Here is a 20,047-nt window from a genome sequence, read left to right on the forward strand (position 1 = left end):
GTTGGTTAAGCGACTGCCTTCGGCTCAGGTCATGATCCTGGAGTCCCTGGATCGAGTCCCGCATCGGGCTCCCTGCTCAGCAGGGCGTCTGCTTTTCCCTCTGACCCTCTCCCCTCTCGTGCTCTCTGTCTCTCATTTTCTCTCTCTCAAATAAATAAAAAATCTTAAAAAAGAAAAGAAAAGAAATATATAGAACAGGCAAATTTATAAGAACAGAAAGTAGAGTACAGATTATTGGGGGTTATAGGAATGCTTAATGGTTAGTTTCTGTTTGGAGCCATGGAACATAAACTTTGGAAACAGGTAGCAGTCATGGTTGCGCAAGTGTGATTGTAATTAATGCCACTGAATCATACAGCTTAGATAATTAAAATGGCAGGGGTGCCTGGCTGGCTCAGTAGGAAGAGCATGGGACTCTTGATCTCAGGGTAGTGAGTTCAAACCTCACATTGAGTGTAGAGATTATTTAAAAAAATAAGCAAATAAACTTTAAAAAATAATTAAAATGGCATATCTTATAAAAGGATAAAGAGGTTGAGTTTCTTGGCAAAAATTCAGGGTCTGAATAACAAAAAGTGGGAACACTACCACTTTGACCAAATAACAGCAAATCTTAGGGACAAAGAAAGAGTTCACTTTGATGACAGAATTATACCACTGACAAGCCTCAAACCCATCTCTTTTCTATGTTAATTAGCAATGAAGTGAGAGAAGTTGTGGGTAAAAGTTGAACCAGTAAGAAATGGGGAAAAGGTAAACAAATATTACTGAAATATTTTTGAAAAGTCAATTATACCTACATTTTTCTTTCACCTAACATTAACCCCATTTTTATTTTATCCCTGGCCATAAATTAGAGGATACTGCCATGCTAGCCCCATCTCCACAATTCGGCTTCCCATTCCTCTTCCACACACTCACTGGACACATACAACAGAATCTATATATAAACTCTATTATCAACACAGAGCTAACTAAATACAGTCCCTCTTCTTACATAGGTTGTATGTAAGAACGTATGTATCTTCTAAAAAAGATGAGTACACAGGAAGTTGTAAATACAGACAGAATAGTAAGTGCCATGAGTTTTAACAAAAAGAATGTCATACTTGTTTCCTACAGTTGCATCTCAAAACCAAAACAGATTTGTAGAACTTCAGAGTTGAGAAAAAAACTTAGAAAATCATATTGTACAGGGCCTCTTGGCATTTTTTTCTTCAGTTTTAAAGCTGAAAGTATGCCATAACCTAAGCTACTACAGTCAAAGGTCCTCAAACATTTCTATTTAGAAAAAGGCCCCCAAATGATTATAATACGTGACCAGTGCATTCCTACTTTCCCCATATGAACTGTCTCTCCAGTTCAATTTTCCTTTCACAATTGAAGAAACTAAGCCAACCTATCTGAGGGAAGGTTAAATGAGATGCCTGAAAGGACAATCAGATTCCATGATAACAGGATTCTGTCCTCCTACACGGACCTTACCCTCTCTCTCGCTTTCTGCTATAGCCTCCCCTTCCGCATTCCATAACTTGAAATCTAGTCTTTGGTAAGCTCGACATTTATGAGGAATAATTACCAGACCGCCTCAGGAATATTGCAACAGTGTATCACATTTACCCATAAAGCACAAACCCGATAACCAATGGAGAGCAGAGCTTTGTTAAAAGGTAGATTCTCAGAGGCTGGCTAGGCTCACTCACTGCCTAGTTGAGTGAGAAAAAGACAAATCAGCTCTTGTAATTCAGAAGGCAATTCAAATTCAGCAAAATTACAAAAGACCATCAAGAGTTTGAGGGTTACCCTGGAATAGTCAAAGATTTGAATGTCCAATCTATAAAAACCAAGCTTCTGCAGGCAGCTGCTGCCAGAACTTCAACTAGGAGAACATCTGCTTCTTTGAAATGGCACTCGTAATACCACACACCACGATAAACAATGACATTTTTAAAGTTTAAACTTAATTTTTTAAAGTCACGTAGCATATTTTTAAACTTTGAATTAAATTATTTTTAAAAATTCCTATCTTCTGATAATTTCAGTCCTGTGTATATATATAAATATGAATACAAATGTGTAATAACTTTCAAAATTAAGAAAGATGTGGGTAAGAGTTATCAGTAAGACTTGGCCTGAATATTTAAAAACTTTAGCCCTTTCTATACTAGATACCAGCCTTTCACAAGAGGCCATGAAGTCAGAAAGAAAGAGATAGGGAGATAGGAAGAAGTACGCTATGTGTGTTTTAAGAATGCTGATAGTCTTCCGGTTCTGCGCAGTGTGAAAATTTAATTACTCCCGCCTATTTTAAATTCTTCTAAAACTGTTCTGTATGAATACTCTGTACAGTTTGGCTTTCAACTGTTAACCTCAATGTAATTTCAGAATGTCCTTATAATCTTACATTAAATAACCAAAGATGACAACTAAAAGTGATGCAGGTTCACTTTTGGTCAATCTATTGGTTCTCTGAGCTATTAAAAAGAAAAAAAAAAGTTAAGCTCACACAAATGATTATGGAAAAGACCACTTAGAGCATAACAAGCAGATTATTCCTAAATGCTCATGTTCCCTAAGTATAACTAATCTATGAATGGTTGCTCCCAAAACAGTTTAACAATCCTGATTTTCATTCCCATTAAGTTTCTGTACAGAACAAATTTAAAATTAAGAATTACAAATTGTTCTAAAATTGAAATAAGCTAACTTCAGTACCTTTACAGGTGCAAAATGCAATGACTTTATAGTACTAAAAATACGCACACAAAAAATTACTATAAGTAATTCGTCTTCTACATAATGTAAGATAGAGAAAATTTTAATAGCTTTATAAACTTTCTTTCAAGTTCAAGACTCACAACCAGAAAGCACAAATGGTTGAAAATATAAAGGCTTGGGGCGCCTGTGTGGCTCAGTCGTTAAGCGTCTGCCTTCGGCTCAGGTCATGGTCCCAGGGTCCTGGGATCGAACCCCGCATCGGGCTCCCCGCTCCGTGGGAAGCCTGCTTCTCCCTCTCCCACTCTCCCTGCTTGTATTCCCTCTCTCACTGTATCTATCTCTGTCAAATGAATAAATAAAATCTTAAAAAAAAATTATAGAAAATATAAAGGCTTACCTAGTTTTCATAAATAACTTTGGTAATAATACACCAGACAGGCTATTGAGGGATCTTACTCTGGTAAGGCCATCCTGTCTTAACTTGCTGTGACCACATTTTCCCCACCCAAGTTGAATCAAGCGCACTTTCCACCAGTGTAAGTTTCCACGAAAGGCAGTTGCTGAATACAGAAGCTTCTTCTAACAGTGTCCCTAAACTTGCCCTTTGTATGGGCCTCCACATTCTTGTTGTACGTCAGAACTACTCAGTGGAATGCAATTCCTCAGTATTGGAATGTAAACTTATTCATGTCAGGCTATACCCAGCGAGGGAATACACAGCAATCAAACTGAGATTATACTGGTGGGCAATCCCAATCTATAAAATGATTTAAAATGTAATACTCCAAGATACCAATTTTTTCATACCTATTTCTAAGTAGTTACTAAACTGCACTGAAAAATTTACCATAAAAATGCATTTAATCTTCTTAAATATTTTGTCCTCACTCATTAGTTTAACCAAAAGGAAAAAAAAAAAGGTAACAGCTATTTAAAACAAAAACATATACACACCAAGTATACATATAAGTTACATGTGTGTGTAAACTACAAATTGTTTCTAAAGCATGGCCTTTAACAAGCTCATATTTCAGAAGTAACTATTTGGGAAAACTACATACACACTTAAGAGTCTCTAAATTTCTTTCGAGGTTCATTTAGAAATGTTCTAACAATCATCACCCTGCACAAAATAATGGGGGTGGACTTCCCCCCAGCAAATCTCAACATTGAACCTTTGCTTAAAATAGAGCAACAAGAAAAAAATTACAGGCGAAGGCCTCATAAGCTGTGTCTTCTCCTCTCTGTCCATTCCTCAGCAGCCTGTTGTCTACTCAACCGCGGGAGAAGTACTAAACATTTGCTATCAGTACTATTAACATTTTAATTCATTTAAAAATAAAACAATCTAACCTGCACTGTCTTCATCATATCTTTGAAGCACCAGTAACAGCCACAGCACTGCCACCTTCTATAGGAGCTCTTTCCTCTGCAGCAGTGAGCAGCACTCCCCATTTCCCTGTGTGTTTTCTCTCCGTGAGTCCATGCGGCTGTAGCTTGTGCAGAAAGCCAACATTCCTTCTGAAGGCGAATTTCCTGCTTCGATGACCCACCCACCCCTCCTGGCTGCAGTTATGCGTTACGCGCGTTGTATGGGCACTGTTTCCGCATACCAGCCTCATGACCTCAGCGGCTGCCTGACAGACGCTCTTTATCAATTTCTATTAATTCATTATCTACTCTCTTGTAAGTCAAGGGCAAGTAGGGAAATCTGCAATGTCTGCTCTCCTAGGAGTCTTCAAGGTCAAATGCTTAGATGTGCTCAGCAGCGCAATTTTGTTATTAGAATTTATCTAAGCTGAACTACACACATGCTCTCCACCAAAGGGAGGCTGAATTGTGTACCTGACTTGAGGGATTATCATGGGAAAAACTAGCATAAATTTAAATCAAAGCAATGTGGGAAAAGTTGAAAGAGGCTGCTTTTGGTCTTGCTTATCCCTTCAAGAGAAAAAAGGTGGATCTTACCTCAGCTGTACTGGGGTGGAGAGCAAGCAGTTTTTCTCTCTTGCCACAATCTAAACCAGCAAAGGACAGTGGTGTGATGATGACTACACTTTGGTGTGTCTATGTCCTCGTGACCGAACTGCTACAGAACAGCTCAGCTAAATTGATCTGCTGCTATCAGTCTAAACAGTGGCACAAACAGGTCTCTGCTGATCACAGTGCTTTGTACACAGATGGCAGCTGATCAGTTTGTGTAAAAGTTATGGTCCATAACAGCTTTCCCCTTCAGCATATAGACACATGCCTTATCCAAAATGCTTCTGTTAAATGGTCACCATTTCATCCTGCAAAGCTCATCATGTAGAGACAAAGACGCTTTGCTCTAACATCTTATTTAAAAATGACCTACTTTTCGTAAAATTCATTAAACAGGTAAAATAAACAATTGCACTAAGAAATAACCAAACAGATCTATGCAACTTGTTAATGAGAACAATGGTAGATGAATTCGTATGAATGATTCAGATTGGCCCTTCACCTGGAAGAAACTGAATGGTTCTCAAAAATCAAACAAGGTCTCAACCATGCAGCTGATATTCTTTAAAGGCTTACTCATGTAAGCACCAAAACCTAGCCACCAAGCTCCCCCAAATCTGGCATATACCATAAATGAAGTTGAAATAGTAGGTATGTCCTTGTAAGACAGGACCCCAAAACACAGGTCACTTGAGTAATATCATATTCATAAAATTCTTAGAAGTTAAAAAAACACATTTACAAGAAAGGAAAAGCATAAACTCAAACCTATATGTAAATTCTTACAAAGATATCAAGTAATAAAATGTCAACTAATTTAATTCATCTGAATAAAATGTGGACATTTCTCATAAACCATATTTATTTTGTTTTACCTTGTTTTATAAGTACTTGTTCTAATTCTACCAATAAGGAGACAATCCTGGCAATATTGATTAATCTGTTTCAGATCTTCTTCCCTTATAGACCAAAGTAGTAAAAACCTACTACTTATCATCAAAAATAAAACACTTAGGAATAAATTTAATGAAGGATGCATATGGCCTGTACACTAAAAATTACAAAAGGATACTTAACCATGTGAAGGGAAATAATAGAAGATGTAAATAAATTATGAATTATACCATGTTCATGGTGTGGATGGCTCGATATTGCTGAGAATAAATCTTCCCAAACTGATCTATAGATTCAGTTCAAATCTAATCAAATCCTAACAAACATTTGACACTGACCAGCTGATTTTAAAATTTATATGAAAAAGTGAAGATATAAAAGAGCTAAAACAATTTTGATAAAGAACAAAGCGGGGGATTTATACTACGTGATTTCAAAAGCTACTATAAAGCTACACAATTGAACACAATGTGGTATTGGTATAAGAACTGACATGTAGATGAGGGCGCCTGGGTGGCTCCGCTGGTTAAGTGTTCCAACTCTTGATTTCAGCTCAGATCATGATTTCAGGGTCGTGAGATAGAGCCCTGCCCCTGGCTCCACCCTCAGCAGGGAGTCTGCTTTAAATTCTCTCTCTCTCTTCTCTCTCTTTCCCTCCCCGCCCACGCTCACTCTTTCTCTCTCTTTAAAAAATAAATCTTTAAAAAAAAAAAGAACTGACTAGTAGATCGATAGAACAGGACAGATTACAGAAATAGACCTTTTTGGTGGGCAAAATCCAATTAAAAAAAAATTGTTTTCAATGGGTGAACTAACATTTCACCAGAAAAGGCATATGAGTAGCCAATAAGCATATGAAAATATATGAAAATATTCTCAACAACACTGGTCTTCAGAGAAATGCATAATAAAGCCACAGTGAGATTATCACCATATATCCACTAGAGTGGCTAAAATTAAAAACACTGACAATACCAGGGGTTAGAGAAGATGTAGAACACCCAGAATTTTCCATAACATGTTGAGAATGAAAAATGTTACAGCCATTATGGACAACACTGTGGCAGTTCTTTACACAGCTAAACATATATTTACCATATAATCCAGCAATTCTACTCCTAAATTTTCAAAAAGTAATAAAAACGTATGTCCACACAGATGTTCATGAATGTTGAGAGAAGTGAAAAATTGGAAGGAACTCAAACTACCATTTTCAAATTATGTTTTGCAAAAGATTAATACTACCTTGCTTACAAAATTCAATAGAATGCAGGTGACTGGGTGATTCAGTTGGTTAAGCGTCCAACTCTTGATTTCGGCTCAGGTCATGATCTCAGGTCATGAGATCAAGCCCCAGGTCAGGCTCCAAGCTGGGTGTGGAGCCTGCTTAAGATTTTCTTTCTCCCTCTGCCCCTACCCAAACCCCCTGCACTCTCTCTTGAGCGCATGCTCTCTCTCAAAAAAAAAAAAAAAAAATCAATAGAATTTATGAAATCTGGCATCCACTTTATATGAGAATTGGCAACATATTACATGGTTTGCTTAAAACAGGCCATGAGATAATTTTGCACGGAAATGAGCAGCAAAATTTTAGTTGTCAAAGTCTGTTCCTATAGCCTTCTGACCTTATAAGCATCTCATTTTTGCTTCTGTATTCTTCCTATTTACCTACCTTTCCAACCTACACTACTCTATCTCCAAAGTGTTTCAGGTGACTCAATGCCTAGTTCTCTTCATACCTCCTGTAGTCCCCCTTCTGTCAAAGCATGTACCACAACATGCCTAATACCCAATATATTCATTTCAACTCTGATATCCACCACTTCATTCCTTCCAGATTCGGTTTAGCTGGCAAAGGCATCACACTACATGCACACTACACACACAGACATGCAAGTTCAAAGCACTGGAAACTCTTTTATTCCATCTTTTCCCTCACCTGTAATTTCAGTCTCTAAATTCCGTCAATTAGTCCTAAATTACACTGACATGTGACCCACTGACTTCTATTTTCCTGAAAATAATAGGCCCTTAGCTTTGGCACACCAAGGCCACTGAGATAGGGTTCCTGTCTTGGTCCCAGCTTTGTCAAATCTTCCATGACCTTCTCATTCTACTGATCTTTAATCTTCAGTGGTTACACATCAGTTTCATAGTCATTAGCCCAGCCTTTCAGTTCAAATCTGACTGACCACCTGCTTGTAAACTTTGAAAATGAGAGCATATGGTCCAATCTCGATTGTGATGAATAAAAATCTCTAAGGCCTGGGCCTCTATTTTACCCTCCCAAGTCAGGTGAATCTACTAACTAGCCCAGTTTAGAAACCTCTGCCTTGGTCAATTACCTTTCATAATCTTGCCCCATGTTATCTGCTAACCATAATCCAATGTCCTTTCTACTTATCATCCCATAAGCACATTCTTCGGAAAAATTAAACTCATACTTCTTGGGCTATGTAGTTAGCAGCCTGTTCTTCTCTACTATATTGAAAAACTATAATTACTTTAGACTCTGACATAGATAATCAAGGAAAAAAATTCCTGCTTTAGCCACAGTGATGTTTCCATACACAAAATTAACTATATACAAAGGTTTTTAAAAGTTCACTTAATAGGGGCGCCTGGGTGGCTCAGTCAGTCAGTTAATCATCCGACTCAGGTCATGATCTCGGGTTGTGGGATCAAGCCCCTGTATAGGGTTCTGCAGTCAGCGGGGAGTCTGCCTGAGATTCTCTTTCTTCCTCTCCCTCTGCCCCCACCCTCCCACTCTTGGGCCCTCTCTCTCTCTCGAATAAATAAATAAATCTTTAAAATATAGTTCACTTAATATATGTCAATCATACTTCAATTAAAAAAGTTCACTTAAATGAGATAATGATTATAAAACCTAGAAGACCCTACTCACAGATAACTCTTCATTCTGTTTTTGAAATCATGTTAAAATCAGATCAGGTGACAAAGTGGTAAACTGAAATGGTTTCAAGATCCTGAATAACAATTAAGTAATCATTGCTTTAGACTATATAAATCATCTTGGCAGCAGCAGACCTCTGAGATATATATATATATATATATATACATGTACAGGTATAGATATAGATATATTGTGTATTATATATGATTTAGAATGAAGTTTTTCCTACTTGTAAAACTAAAGTATACTTAATGATGGTTTTCTAGATTCATCTTAATAAAGCAAAAAATAATAAAAATAAAACAGAGGAAAGTGACAGATTTTGACTATTGCCTCAATATTTTAAATTATCTGAAAATGTTTAAATTAAGAAACAAACATTATCTTAATAAAGCTGATAAAATGAGCAGTTTATAGCTATAAAACAGAATAAGTCATCAATAAAAGACAAAGTAAAAATAATCTTGAAGTGTAGTAGGACTAGAAAAGATTTACATGAACGTATAACTAGGAAAATACAGTTACTTAATGTTTATATAGATCTATAATATATGAACATGCAATACCAGAAATTATATTTTATATTTCATTGCAAAAAACACGTAACCTCTATAAAGCCATAGATAAGTGACAAAGTAAGAAACACCTAAGGAAATAAAAGTGTTTTCATATTTTCAACTTACAGTTCAATATTCTCATCAGTAATAAATATAGAAGGTAATTTTTAAGCACACATTACATTAATTTAAATTCTAATATAAAGACGGTAATACACATCTAAGCTATTACTTTATTTCAACTATCTTAATTCTTGAGGTACTTTTAAACAATTTCCAGTACACTGAAAAAATCAAGTGCAGTACATAATATAAAGTCATTTTCTTTAACATTCAAATATATGATTGTTGCCTTTTATACATATATGTACGTATATATAATTTAACTCATAGTGAAATGAAATAAAGGGTCCCTGAACTATGATTAATTAGAAACCCTTATATTAATAAATATATTCTAATTTCACCAAGTATATTTTGTTTCGTATAGCAATCTTTCTCTTAGTAATAACATTCTTACTCCTATTTACTGTTTACTCCTATTTTCTATTTACTATTTACAATACTGAAAGTATGCTTCTTTAAAAAAAAAAAATTTTAGTTGCTACATATTTTAAGACACTTTGAATGCATACAGGTGAAATGGTAATTCACCCATTCCTCTAAACCAAGCACCCCCCACCCCAAATAACACAAATAGGGGTCGTGAGTTCCATCACACTTAGCAAAAGATAAGCAAATCCTGCTTTTTACAGAGAAAAATATTGTATTTCATTGACACACACATCAGACTTTAAAACCTTTATGAAATACAATATTTACTTTTGCAAGAGAACTCCAAACATCACTACATAGGACATCTAGGGTGAACTCTCACACACTCATTTACACCAAGGATCACAAATGACAAATTCCCTGACTAGAAGATGTCAAGCATCAGATGACCTGGGATATCATATCAGTTATCCTACAAACGAAAACATCAGAGTCCTTCTCTTTAAGGCCACTTACGTTGTTAAGACACTACCAATGCCAACTTTCCAAGGACTATGAAAGCCTGTGCTTTTATCTGTGAAGTTGTAGTTATAGCAACCAAATTCCCAACTTGATCCAGCAACTAAACTCCCTCTCTAGAGAATAGTTTTGCTCTGTGCGTCAGGTATCCCATCAGAATATGATTTAAAAAGGGGTAGGGTTGTTCTAAAAAGTGCTCAAAATCATGTTAGCTTTCTAGAATGAAGATGCTTCATCTTGAAGCAGAAAGTACCACTAATACCTGAAGGGGAACATTTTAATATAGTCCATTGTATCTTTTACGTATCTACTCTATTCCTTTAATTTAGACATCTACCTTATTTCAAATTTAACACAGGATATATTTGTATCAAGTGAAACTAAACTCTCCCCTCAATATTACCAGCTGTGGTCAAACCGAGCTCACATTTGTTTCTTAATTTTATTTGCCTTATTTGGAACCCTATCCAGCATTTCCTTAAAAATCTTTACTATATATCTTTACCTTATATGTGTGTGTCATGGGAATACCTGGACTAAGTCAACTTTAGATATGACAAGTAGAAATTATAGATGATGTAAGCCCTGAAGCGGCATGAATAAGCTGAAGAAGAGTATAATCCTAGGGCTGAGGGAAAGAATGATCTGGCAACGAAAAATAATGAACAAACTAAGAGAATGTGAAGGAAAACTAAAAAGCAAATGTAGCAGAGACTGCTGATGGCCCACTCCAATATCCACTCTCCTCCTTCTCCTCAGAAGGATATTTTTATATTATTATTTTTAGCGGGCACATTACATAGCAAAATAAAAGACTACTTGTCTTAGACTCCTGAGTAACCTGAAGTGGCCATGTAAGTACCTCTGGACAACATGATCCAAAAAGAAACGTAGTTTCAAGGAATCTGATGGGGATGGAAGTTAACTTTTTTGTTCTTCTGCCTTTCCTCCTGCGTCTAGCTCCCACTGCAGATATGACGGCTAGCATTCAGCAGCCATCCTCCGGTATGAACTAATGCTGAAATCGGCAGGTATGTGTAAGCAAGTAGAGAAGAAGGGTGAAAGCCTGTAACCTTTTCACATTGTGGAGCCACCAGACCATCATGGACCATCTACCTTTAGGGTTCTTTTGTGTGACAAAAAAAGTAGTTCTTGCTGTGTTTATGCAATTGTTTTATATAACCAAAATTAATTGTAACTAATGCAGTAAGCAAAACGATATTCAACAAGACACCATTTGTCCTTCTCCCCCTCCTTCTACACTCCTGCACAAACTGGCCAGAACCAACCTCTCATGAGCATCCCCAGCCTCCCTCCTTCCATCGTGTTGCAGCCTCCTTCTTTTCCCAGACTTTTTGTTTCGGTACTAACCAGACTTTCAATATGTCATAGGTTATTGAAAAGTTATTTCTAAAAGGGAGGATCTTAGCATAATATTGTTAAACTCTTAAAGGGCAAGTTTAAAATATAATCCTGAACCAATATGATTCAACAAATATTTATGAAAGGGCTGCGATGTGCTAGGCACTGGGAAAGCAAAGATGAATAACACAGCCCATGCCCTTCAAAAAATCTTATAGTTGAGTATGGATAGGGAATGATTAATCCCTACAGGAATACAAGGGTAGGACTCCCAGAGAAGAAAACATGCTGTTTTCACCAGCAGATGAGGAGAAGTGGGAGTGAAGGTAGCCACAACGAGATGGACATTCCAGACAGGGAGAACAGCCTGGCAAAGGTATGCTCAGACCACAATGATCGGCTTGGGTGTCTGGAGAGGGTAGAAGGAATAATGTAGGTTGGAGACATTTTGAGCTGCCCTAAACATATCACTAAGAAGTCTGGATTTTATCTGTTTTGGCAGCTGATGGTCATTTAAGTTCATTATGTGAAGGATCAAGGAGAAAAATTCAGTGCTTTGAACAATGATATGGTGACACTATGGGAGAAGTACTGAAGGCATATGGGGAGCTACTTTAATAGAGCAGGTGACACCTGAACAAAGCCACTGCCAGTGGGGATGGAGGCTGCTGATCTGATAGATACTGTCATTTCTAATTCTGAAGTGTTTGCTTAAAAAAAAGAAAAACAATTGTCAGGGGAGAAAAGAGAGGTCAAAACTGAGACCCACAGAAATTTCTAGAGTAGGTGACAAACTACTTATTAAAGCCATTATTAGAGAGAGAAAAAGCAAGAAGTGAAGCACACTCGTAGGTGTTTGTTGCTTTCCATGTATGTATCTAGAGTTCAAGGGACCTGGAGCGAATCCACATAAGGAATGCGTGTTCCAAATACACCCTTAACTCCTGCTTCCATCTCTCCCTTTACTGTATGCACTGACAAAGCACAAACCCCAGCGACACCCAACTACCCACCTTCTCCATGCCTGCCCCTAAACAGCCAAAAGTAGCTAGGACACACACACGCACACATATACACACAAACACACACATGCACGCACGCACACCTATGACCACAAATACCAAATGGGCACTCAACACTCCCTTTGTTTCACAACTTCTCTCTCTTTTGTCAAAACTCCTAAATACCCACTATCGAACTCCCAAATCTACCCAATGACCTATATAACTTTTATCATCAGCTTGCAAAGAAGGTGAAGCTCTTTCACTCCTTCCAAAGCTAACACCTCCCCCATCGTGGGTGGGTCTCATCCACTTCTGCAATTACCTCTCCTCTTTCCGGTATCATCCATTTACCCCTCTCTACTGGATCCTTTCTATCAACATACAAACACATACTAGCATCTTCTAATTTTACAGAAACAAACCTCTCTTTACCTCATAAACAACTCCCAGCCCCCACCCCATTTCCCCACTCCTCTTCACAATAAAATTTCCTGTAACAATGAAATTTCTCTTTCACCAGTTCTTATTTTCCCATTGTCCCCCCCAACCAGCTCCACCACTTACTGCAGTGAGACTGGTTCACTCAGGTCACCTACGACCTGCCAGTGGCTAAATCCAAAGGTCACGTCTCTATTCTCACCTTGCAGCACCCAAGAAGCTGATCTTCTCAAACACTTTTTATCTCTTGGCTTTGGTGACACACAGGCAGGATCCTGGTGTTTCAATACTATATTCTGGGCAGGCACACAGAGGCAACTCAATGCTATTTGTAGGCTGAATAAGATAGAAGGATACGCATATATAACTGAAGACAAGCAATCTAGGACAGAGGTTGATAGAAGGACTCATTAATACTAATTAAGCATCAAGTTGAAGACTCCCTTGAAAGGACATAACTAATAGCCTACGGTACTATTTGGTGCTAGAAATCAGTTCTAGTCATTATGCTCATCACTTTTGATAACCCTTTTGGCAAACAATTCTCCTAAGATATGAAGTTGTTAGGACACTATCCCTTGTAGTGATTAGGTTTAACAGGCTAACATTTTAAAAGAAAAATACATTTATCACTGATTCTTGGTAACTGTTTAACTTAATCTATGAAATAGAATGCTTATGCAATCTCAATAAAGTATGTCTGTTTTGTTTTGTTTTTTTAAAGATGTATTTATATATTTGAGAGAGAGAGAGCGCGTGAGCACAGTGAGGAGGGGCAGAGGGAGAGAGAATCCCAAGCAGACTCCACACTGAGCACGAGCCCTACTTGGGGCTTGCTCTCATGACCCCAAGATCATGACCTCCACCAAAACCAAGAGTCAGATGCTTAACCAACTGCGCCACCCAGGCACCCCAAGATACGTCAGTTTTTTAAAAAACTGCCACTGGATTAGGTGTAGGCAAAATAACTGTAGAAGACTGACAGGACGCAGTCAAGTCCAATAAGCCTGATACACACACACACACACTCATGCATATATGTGTATATTTTAATCCAATTATATATGTAAGTGTGTGTGTTTATATTTATAGATCAAATTGAATATTTTTAAGTTAAAATAGAAGTATGTTTCTGGGGTGCTTGGGTGCCTCAGTCGGTTAGGTGTCTGACTCTTGATTTCAGCTCAGGTCATGATCTCAGGGTCGTGAGATCGAGCCCTGCCTCAGGCTCCGAGCTGAGCGTGGAGCCTGCTTAAAATTCTCCTTCTCCTTCTGCTTCTGCCCAGCAACCCCCCCGCCCCCAGCTTTCTCTCTGTTTAAAAAAAAAAAAAAAAAGCGTGTTTCTATGATTCCATGGCTAACCAACTATTTTCATTAACTGGCCATCCACAGGCCCCAACCACTTGCTCCTGCAAAATAATGTGGTAATGGGTTGTATGAGACAATGTTTGAGATAAGTGGTTCTTATAACTTATTAGCCCTTACTAATTATTCTATCATCCACTAACTTTAGAATATTCCAAATATGAATTAAATAAAATCTTAGAAGAAAGGGAAGAAGGGAGGGAAGGAGGGAGAGACAATTTTTTCTTTTAAAGAAATAACTTTTAGTAATACTGGCTATAAAGAAAACTTCTGAAAAACTTATGTATCATGTCATTTAATCCTATTACAAGTTACTGATATTTCCTCACGTGAGAAGGAAGGTATATAGAACCAATACATTACTTCAAAAACCCAATGAGGGTAGTTTTAAAATGAGTTAAACAGTTTTTCTTTTTCTTTTCTTTTTTTCCCATTCCTTCTTTAGTAACCATGATTTCTCTTCCTTGCTTAATCTATGCTACCATTGTTGTGATTTGGCCAGTAACTGAAGGTAAATCTTACCTGTAATGTACAATTTTCAGAATTCTGATCCTCACCTTCCCTTCATACCATTTGGATACATTTGATGTCCAATGTCCATACCATTTGGATACATTTAATGTCCGATTAAGGTCCATAACATGATTCACCAGTGAGTTGTTTTTTAAAAGCCATATCCCATCTCCAATAAGGCATCATATGATTTATAACACATTCGTACTTTCAAGAATATGATTTTTCTAATCCTCTACAGCTCTTTATATGAAATAAGGAATATTTAGTTGTGTTTTCAGTCCCTAACATGTAAATACAGAATCATTTTTCCATTGTTTCACCCTCTTCCATTACTGGAAAAAACTAGCAAGTTTCAGAGCAATCAATTAACTTATCATGTAGCACTGGCAAGCAGGAAGTAGGCCCATGATTTTTAAACTCAAGTAGCTCATTGTTTGTCATGTGAATCATAATGAGAATAGTATTTTAGCCTCTCAGAACTGATTAGTTAAATGTCTTGTTTCCCCACTTAGCCTCATTATAGCTGCCAGCTCTAATTTAAAATGTGATTATTGAGAATACCATAGCATAATTTTAATTTTTAAATTGTGGATACATCTGGTATCAATAAAAGAGAAGCGCTACTTGTAAATGGACAAAGCCAACATGATACAAATAAATGATGTGTGCGTTTCTCCCAACCTCTCGTCAATGTTACGTGACACCTAAGTTACCAACAATCCTAGCCTTTCCAACCAACTTACGTAGCTTTGTAAACTAGACCTCTCATTAATGCCACCATTGCCAATGCTTTTGCAACTAGTTCACTCCCTAAAGTGCATGTCTGTTCTAGATAGATGATCCTATTCTTGTGCCTCCACCCAAGCTTTTGCATATGTATCAGTCCTATTTCTGTGCCATCACTCATGCTCTTTACTATGTCCAGACTTCCTTTGCAACCACTGTCTAAAAATCTAAATCATAAACTTAACTCAAAATTCACTTCCTTAAGAGCGACTCTTGATTACCACATACATTAAAACACCACTAATCTGGGAAGGGAATTTGCATTCTGTGTGGTCTTTGCTGCATCAATTTACACTGTATTATCTAATGACACCTAGGCGATTTTTTCATGTTTCACATAAAACAGCCTCAACTCCCCAACCAGATATCAAATTACGTGACAGCAGGGAGTAGACCATTTTGCTTCTTTTGCAAACTCCAGAACTTCATATAGAGACCATACAGTAGGACTTAATGCCACTTTCAGCTACTATTCGAAGTGACAGGGATATATGCCTCAAAATTTAAACTCTACCAAACCTATTTTACCCTTCTGTCCCCAATTCCTCCAGCCCCCAGCTTTGATTACAACCCATTTCTTGGCATCTTCAAAGTTTCTAGACTATGGCTAGCTTGGGTTTATCTTTTCCTTCAAACTTACAGCCCCTGATACAAAGTGAAGAGATTTGTTTACTAATTGCTCTGTATGTAAAAAGATATAGGAAGTTCTTAACTATCAGAGCAATAAAAATAGTACTTATGCTTAAATATGGTATCTATGATCATTTCTATTAAAAGTCCCTTCCTTGGAGGCTTCTATGATAAAATTGATCCTATTGAGAAAATCATGTTCAACATTTTAATAAAGTGATTTTTTTCCCAGGATTGTGATCAACATAAACCCAAAGGGGAGTTTTATAACTATAATGTTTAAATATCTAGCATTCTGTTTTTTGCAAACAAATGTAAAATGATTGATAAACTACTAGAAAAATATTCCAACACTGTGAGCTAATGTAGGTAAACTGTCTTCTTCTCTAACAAACAATCCAACAGCAAGTGAAAGTTTAGAGGCACAGTCTAAGGCTATCTTTATTATCTACATTAAAATGTTCAGCCTTTCAAAGAAGCCAGCAGCCAAAACACAACATATCAACCCAAGTTATTAAATTGTGACTTTACTACAAAGTAGGTCTCAGCATTCATAGGATGGGACAATTTTAAAAGTGAGAAAATGTAAAGTATATAACAATTTCTATTAAAGTTCCATAAATATGCTGATTTAGATCACATTAGGACAATGAACACTATTAATATCTTCCTCCCATTATGTAGAATAATTGAAAGTATATTAAAAAAAAGAACCACTTCCAAACCTGCAACTTTATATAAGACAATTTTCATCATTGCTTTCCAGCCTCACTGTTGTTGCAAATGATGCCTTTGAAAAAATTGAGGGTGGAGGGGCGGAATTACTTCCTCAAAATATTTCACTACCCTTTGCCTGTCACTGTCTTAACAGATCAACTTACTATTACCGTGGACACCACCTGCACAACTCAGTGACTACCATTGCTTTGCTTATAGGATTGGAAAACACATCCAGTTTACACTGTTTCTATATTCATCTGTGACAAATGTCCCCTCTGACATTTTCCTAAATGAGAATGAGAATAACCCTCGCTGCTTTCCTAAATTACCCTTGCTCACCATCTTTCTGGTCAAAGAAACTGAATTTATTTTAAATAGGACTTTAAGAAAAACATTACTATAAATCATACACTGCTTCAAGACTACAAATTTTACTCCAAATGAGAATTTAGCCCTATCTTAGGGCAACATTATATGTAACAACATTATAAATGACATTATAGCCACTTGTACAAATACCAGTGTTTCAAAAGGTGATACATTTTTTTTTTTTTAAGATTTTATTTATTTATTTGACAGAGAGAGACAGAGCGAGAGAGGGAACACAAGCAGGGGGAGTGGGAGAGGGAGAAGCAGGCTTCCCGCGGAGCAGGGAGCCCGATGCGGGGCTCGATCCCAGAACCCTGGGATCATGACCTGAGCTGAAGGCAGACGCTTAACGACTGAGCCACCCAGGCGCCCCAAAAGGTGATACACTTCTAATATATTTACAATAAAGCTCAAAAAAACATTTATGAAACTTAAATTGCTTGAAATGGGAGTAAGCGGTCATTGATAGTCTCAAAGGAATTAATAGACTCCATAAATGCTGTAACTTTTATCACAGAAAAAGATTCATGTTTCAACAATCACAGTAAAGGTATGCAACCGCAAGAACCTTTATCTATCTAAAAAGAAAACAAAATTTCTTTTTTAAAACCATAAAATGCTGACCTAAATGTCAGCTGAGGAATTCAATAAAGCAAATGAAATCTGGAAGTCAAATGACAAATTTTTTGCAATGTATATCATCCTTCTCACTTGATGATATCAGGTGTCAAAGCAATGTCATGAGAATTAGTTAAAAATATAAAAATGTTTTTCGAAGTACTTTGATTCAAAACTAACTGTTCAGGGTAAATTAGCTGTCAAAATGAGTTGAAACTTTTAAGAGAATGAGCTGGTTACTTATTATATATACCAATAAACAATTTCCAGACTAACATGAAAAAAATTCAGTAAATGTGAGGAATAATCTGTGAACTAGTTGTTTTATAAAATCAGACTGTTACTAATACCTCACCCATATTATTCTCTAATCGAACCTCAACATTTTCTGGAGAAAGAAATATATATGAACCACTAATGTCAACCTATAGCATAGCACCAGCAGAGACTCCTTATTAAAACAGTATCAGTACTATTCCTAAGGCAACATCACCAAAGGAAACAAACAACTTAGAGCAAATGTCACAGGTGCAATGTGAAGAAATAGTCTATATATAGTACTAGTTGTCATTCAGACTGAAACACCATTCCTTCCTTCATCCCATTAAAGTACTGGCTTGCAAGCATTTGACATCCAGCCAGAGAAAGAGTAACTTATGTCATCTTTTTAAATAATTAGACATAGAGTCCAATGTGTTCATAAAATAGGTCTGAACTGCAAGTCCTCTTTCTTCTAGAACAGCAGTTTTCTGAACATTAGGTTCCCTTTCCAGAAGTTAGAACAAGCTGTTACTTGACTAGCTAATTATGGCTAGTAGTCAGAAAAGATCACCACAGGCTCCTTCACTGTTCTAGGACCTCAGTCTATAGATTCTGTTTGCACAACAGACCTTGCATCAATATAATGAAGTCATTAACCTCTGTACTCTTTTAAGATGCATAAATTTCAAATCACAGTCATTAAAGCAATATTTATAATAAAAAGTATCAAAAATGTACCCTTACATTTATTAACTGTGGAAAGTTCAAATAACTGAACAATTAAACAGGCATTAAGATGCATAAAGTGTAAGCCTTTTAGAGTTTTAAATATTACAAGGCAACATATATATGTACACATATTCTTTAACTGAAATAAACAAGATATTAAATTGTTTATTAAGTATGCTCTTAAGTATGTGGAATGCATACATGTAAGACTAGATAGGAAACCACTAGAATATTACAGAATGATTTCTTGGATAGGAGATTATAAATGATTTTTTCCTTCTCTTTATCTTTGCTAATTTATATATTAATTATTATTACTTTTTACATTAAAATTACCATATAATTTTAAAAATGTAACAATGTTTAAATATCATTTGCCTATACCTTCTTCCAGGTTTAGAAATACAGTTAGAGTCTCCAAAAAGAGACCAAAATGAAGGTCCTGTATTTGAATAAGAGTGTTGTTATTCAATTCGCCATTCCTCTGGGAAAAAGAATTCCTAGAACTATAGGAGCTGGTTCATAGGGACACTCCAGGCTTCCTGGGCACAACTCTAGGAGGTACAACCACCCACGATCCTCTCCTGCCAGTTTCCTGAGCCATAAAATGAAGATGATAAGTATACTTACCTCAAAGGGTAGTTGCAATATTAAATGATTTCATATATAGAGATATGCTAAATACATATGTGTGTGCATATATATATATGCAAATAAAATGCACATATATTTAGCATATAAAATGGTGACCTGGTAAATAGAAGGCACTATCAAAGCCTTAGCTATTTTTCTATCCTCATTTTATTACTACTACAACGACTACGACTTCTCTTACTACTACTACCACCACCAACGCTAACACCATTACTCTAACTATTGCTACTATAAGAACAACAGACAAACCAGCAATAGAGCCCCTCTTCCTCATGGGGCCATTTTCCAAAGAGAATAATGCCTGCCAATCTGATCTCGGAGAAGGAGAAGGGCAAAAGAGGCATGGGAATTGCACCAGAGCTTGTTCTTCAGTAGATGCCCTGTGCCCCTGGCACTCTTTCACTACATTCTGGCCTCCAGAGGCCATCCCAGTGCCTTCTAGTAGCACACCCAGGCCTGTATAAATTACCTCTCCCTGTCTCACTGACTGACATTTTATAAAAGTTTGTTCATAT

At 36.8% G+C, this 20,047-nt stretch overlaps 1 protein-coding gene across 11 annotated transcripts in view; it reads right to left on the reverse strand.

Annotated features, from left to right (window-relative positions):
• RAPGEF2 (Rap guanine nucleotide exchange factor 2) overlaps positions 1 to 20,047 on the reverse strand; it is a 237,105-nt gene that overhangs the window by 119,821 nt on the left and 97,237 nt on the right. The window contains exon 1 of one of the 11 annotated variants that reach the window (XM_035022808.1): positions 4,072 to 4,468. The exons of the other annotated variants lie outside the window; for them this stretch is intronic. The gene's annotated coding sequence lies outside the window, so the exon portion shown is untranslated. Of the gene's footprint in view, positions 1 to 4,071; positions 4,469 to 20,047 lie in introns of those variants that run through there. 11 annotated transcript variants of the gene reach the window in all.

This window comes from Mirounga leonina, unplaced genomic scaffold (assembly GCF_011800145.1).
Source record: "Mirounga leonina isolate KUSES-001 unplaced genomic scaffold, KU_Mleo_1.0 Mir_176, whole genome shotgun sequence".
NCBI lineage: Eukaryota > Metazoa > Chordata > Mammalia > Carnivora > Phocidae > Mirounga > Mirounga leonina.